General features: G+C 37.7%; 1 protein-coding gene and 1 long non-coding RNA gene across 5 annotated transcripts in view; one reads left to right on the top strand and one right to left on the bottom strand.

Moving 5' to 3' along the window:
• Positions 1-5000, bottom strand: part of LOC128247053 (uncharacterized) — a 476761-nt gene that overhangs the window by 106 nt on the left and 471655 nt on the right. Inside the window, exon 5 of the long non-coding RNA XR_008263493.2 lies at positions 1-506. This exon is cut by the window's left edge and continues 106 nt beyond it. This is a non-coding gene — a long non-coding RNA (uncharacterized LOC128247053). The remainder of the gene's footprint in view (positions 507-5000) is intronic.
• The window catches only part of LOC106868710 (vitamin D3 receptor), a 216343-nt gene that overhangs the window by 40636 nt on the left and 170707 nt on the right, over positions 1-5000 (top strand). The window lies entirely within an intron of this gene.

The raw sequence follows: 5000 nt of genomic DNA, 5'->3' as shown, positions 1-5000 counted from the left end.
ACGGGATATACATACAATATAATATAATATTATACTATATCATATTGTATATGTATATACATGTTAGAGATAATGAAGCAAAAAGAGAACGACATAGGCAGAGAGACAAATACGGATTTATCAAAAGAGAGTTTATGCTGACAGTCATTTTACGTCTTAAGCAGTAAAATAGTAAAAATAAATAACTGCATAAAAGCTGGTGTGTTCATTTGTCAATTCGGCGATGATATATGTGAAATACCATTTTCTTTATTTGTCGCATTAGATTCTAAAACAAGAATAAGGAATATATATATATATATATATATATATATAGATATGTATGTGTGTGTGTGTATAGATAGATAAAGAAATAGGCGTGGCTGTATGGTATGGTAAAGCCTGCTTCCCAACTGTTGGGTTCCTGTTCAGTCTCACTGCATGGCAACCTGGGCAATTATCTTCTGTTTAACCTCGGGCGGACCAAAGCTTTGGTAGTAGACAGTAGCGTTGGTAGCAGACAGGAACTGAAAGTATACAATTATAATGGATTCAAATTTTGTCACAAAGGTAGCAATTTTAGGGAAGGAGATGAGTCGATTATATCGACACCAGTGCTCAACCCCGAAAGAATGAAAGGCAAAGTCGACCTCGGCGGAATTTGAACTCAGAACGTAGCGACAGACGAAATATCGCTAAGCATTTCTCCCGGTGTGTTAACGATTTCGCCAGCTCGCCGCCTTAATAATGATTTCTTTATTAACCACAAAGGGTTTACGTTAAAAAAAAAAAACATTGTGGACAGCACAGGACAAGTAGAATATGAGGTTACATGAACGTCGTGTAAACAATGAAAGACAATCGAATATAACAACAAAATTCCCCCCAAAAGAGAGAGATCTAGGACTGCTCGTGGAAACCACACAGATACGCGACTGTCCTGACATCAGGCTCGCCGCCTTACTACTACTACTACTACTACTACTACTACTACTACTACTACTACTACTACTACTACTACTACTACTACTACTACTAATTTTTACTGGAAGCACAAGGCTTCAAATTTGGGGGAAGGGATTAAGTCGATTACATCGACCCCAGTGCGTAACTGGTACTTATTTAATCGACCACGAAAGGATGAAGGGCAAAGTCGACCTCGGCGAAATTTGAACTCAGAACGTAGCGTTAGACGAAATATCGCTAAGCATTTCGCCTGGCGTTCTAACGATATTCACAGCTCACCGCCTTACTACTACTACTACTACTACTACTACTACTACTACTACTACTACTACTACTACTAATAATAATAATAATAATAATACTGCCCAGTCCTGGCTAAAAAGGAATATATTCACAGACACAATAGAGTTGGGACCTATATACACTGGAAACTATGCCACCACTATGGAATAACAACAGAAAAAGGTGGTATGGGCACACGGTAGAAAAGGTCACAGAAAATGAGAAAGCAACCATACTATGTGACATTCAAATACACACAGATAGAGAAACTAAGGCCAATAGGCTGTATATAGTTGTCAAAGATCATCAAGAACAGATGACAATGTTTCTCTAAAAGAAACGGAGAAACTTTCAAAATACAAAGACCTGGAAATAGAGGTAACTTGAATGTGGAGTCTAAAACAGAAACAGTTCCTATCATAGTAGGTGCATTAGTTAGACAAAGACATAACAAAACCAGGACTAACAAGTTAATATAACATACAGAAAATAGCACTATTAGGCACCGCGCACATCCTAAGTAAAACACTTCCAATACAGTAAAAATAAGAGCATCACAAAAGACCACAGCACATACTCAAGGCACACAGAGCTGCGCTCGGTAGTGCAGTGAAACCACGAGATAAAAAAATAAGACTACTGAATAATAATATTCTTTTACTCTTGGATGACTAAAAGTGATTTAAAACCGGAAACGGATGCGGTAATCTGTGCTGCCCAAGAGCAAGCATTAAGAACAAACTTCATGAAATACAGAATAGACAAAACATCAGGAAGTGAGAAGTGCAGAACATGTGGACAAAACGGTGAAACCGTATGGCATATTACTAGCACTAACCCAGAATGAATATAAGAGACGCCATGACAATATAGCTAGGTTTGTCCATTGGACACTTTGCAACAAGTATGGACTTGACAGAGCAAAAAATCGGTACGACCACAAACCTGAAGGCATTGTCTAAAATAGAAATGCAAAGATCCTATGGGATTTTATGATTCTGTGCGACCATGAGATTGAGAATAGGAAGCCGAACATAGTCTTAATTGAGAAAGAAAACAAACTATGCTGGATCATGGACGTAGCATGCCCAGCTGACAACAAGGTATGCGATAAGGAAGAAAGAAAAGTTGAGAGATATGACAGGTTAGCTTGGGAAGATAAGCAGTTGTGGTCGAGGAAAAAGGTAACAGTAGTGCCAATGATTGCCGGAGCCCTGGGAACTGTGAATAAAAACTCTAGAAGTACGCGGAACAAATAGAGGCTGCAATAAGGGTGGAGCACTTGCAGAAAACAGCACTGCTTGGAACCGCTCGAATGCGCCGGAAGGTGCTCGAAAAATAAGAGGTGTTACCTTAGTTCACTGGTAGTGAACAGCTGACACTGTAGTACAGCTTCAGCGTTAGAAGCTTTGCAAAGGCAACAACAACAACAACGACAACAACAACAGCAACAACAACAACAACAACAAAAACAACAACAACAACAACAACAATAATAATCCTTTCTACAATAGGCACATTTGTGGGGAAGGAGTAAGTCCGTCACATCAGCCCCAGTACTTGGCTGATACTTAATTTATCGATCTGGAAAGGATGAAAAGCAACATCGACCTCGGTGGAATTTGAACTCAGAACGTAGTGACGGGCGAAATGCAGTGAACCACTTAGCCCAGTGTACTAACGATTCTGCCAGCTTACCACCTTAATGATAATAACCATAAGAGCACCACACCAAACCACAGCACATACCCAAGGCGCACAGAGCTGCGCTCGGTAGTGAAGTGAAAGCACGTTATAAAAATAAAACTACTGAACAATAATAATAATGATAATAATAATAATAATAACAACAACAACAACAATAATAATAATAATAACAATAATAATAATAATAAGAGTTGAAACAGCGTATCATTACAGTAACAGGTAAGCTTTCGAGATATCAGAAAAGGATAGATCAGTATCAACTCAATAGATCATTTGAGACTGACCAGAAGAGACTTTATAACCAAATAAATAGTGAAGAACGAAGTATTGAACATGAGAAACCTAATGCAGAAGAAGCTAAACAATTCTGGAGTAATATTTGGGATAAACCAGTCGATCATAATAGAGACGCGGTATGGTTAAAGAAAGTAAGGGAAGAAATAGTGAGTGAGAAGCAGTCAGATCTAAGACTAATGCATTAATGCTTTAAGTGCAAGGAAAAATTCCGAATTGGTAGGGCCCAGGACCAGATTTAGTTCAAGGGTACTGGTTAAAGAAATTTAGTAGTGTACATGGGAAACTGAGGGAACAATTTCGGGATTGCCTTAATGGAAGAATAATACCAGATTGGATGACTAGAAGGAGATCAATATGAAATATAAGAGCAAGGGTACCCAGCTAGACCAAACACTTGTTAACCATTAGTATGGAAACTGTTAACGGGAATGCTCTCAGAAAGCATTTACGAGTACCTTGACAACCAGAATTTACTTCCAGAAGAACAGAACATTTTCAGGAAGAAGGCTAGAGGAACAAAAGATCTATTATACATAGACAAAGCAGTTCTAAATTAAGTAAAAGCTAGAAAGAAAAATCTAACGATAGCGTGGATAGATTACAAAAAATCTATAACATGATCCCACATTCATGGATGAGAATGTCTGAGTATATTCAGTATAGCAGACAATATAAAAGAATTAATTAGCTATAGCATGAAGAAATGGAAAGTAAATCTTTACTCAGGTGACACAGTCTTAGAGAAGGTTAGAATCAAGAGAGGAATTTTCCAAGGAGACTCGTTATCCCCTTTAATATTTGTCTTGTGTTTGATCCCTCTCAGTTTAGTATTAAGGAAGGCAAAGACAGAGTATCAGTTTAGAAATAGTAAGGGAAAAATTAACCATTTGCTCTACATGGTTGATCTGAAGCTTTTTAGTAAGAATAAAAAAGAGATAGATTACTTAATACAGACTGTAAGAGTCTTCAACAAAGATACAGACATGGAATTTGGCATAGATAAGTGTGAAATATTAGTCATGAGAAGGGGACAGCTAGTCAACAGTAAAGGCATCCTATTACCAGATGGCTAGACATTAAAATCATTAAAGGAAGGAGAGAGATATAAGTATTTTGTAGTATTAGAATATGACAGGGTACTAACTAAAGAAATGAAAACAAAAACTTAGAAAGAGTACATCAGAAGGGTGAGGAAGCTAATGAAGTCAAGGCTAAATGGTCCGAATCTAGTGAAGGGTGTAAATATTTGTGCAGTTTCATCACTTAGATATTCTGCAGCTTTTGTAGATTGCACAAAACCCGAATTAGCAAAGCTAGACAGAAATACTAGGAAGGAATTCAATATGGATGGAGAACTCCACCCAAGGGCAGGAGTATCAAGATTATACTTATGTAGAAAGGAAGGTGGAAGAGGGCTAATATCAGTAGAAGACTTCATAGAGTTAGCTAGAGTAGATATAGACTCCTATGTAGGTAAACGTGGAGAAATAAGTTTATTAAGCGCTGCTAGAATCACAGCAAAGCATAGGGAAACCCCAAAAACCAAACGAAGTTAAAAACAAGAAAAAAAAAGACAAAAGTTAACTGACTGGCAAGAGAAGACTTTGCAGGGCAGATTCCCAAAGATAGCTGCAGCAAAAATAGTATTAGTGAGACATGGTTGTAGAAAGGAAGGCTGAAACGGGAGGCAGAAACTTTGTTAGTAGCAGCATAAGATCAATCATTAAGAGATAATTGGATAAAAGCCAGGATAGACAAAAACCAAGTAG

This window comes from Octopus bimaculoides, chromosome 2 (genome assembly GCF_046866305.1).
Source record: "Octopus bimaculoides isolate indiv1 chromosome 2, ASM4686630v1, whole genome shotgun sequence".
Taxonomy (NCBI): domain Eukaryota; kingdom Metazoa; phylum Mollusca; class Cephalopoda; order Octopoda; family Octopodidae; genus Octopus; species Octopus bimaculoides.
Note: the sequence above shows the minus strand (reverse complement) of the source record. Positions and strands in the feature narration are given on the sequence as shown.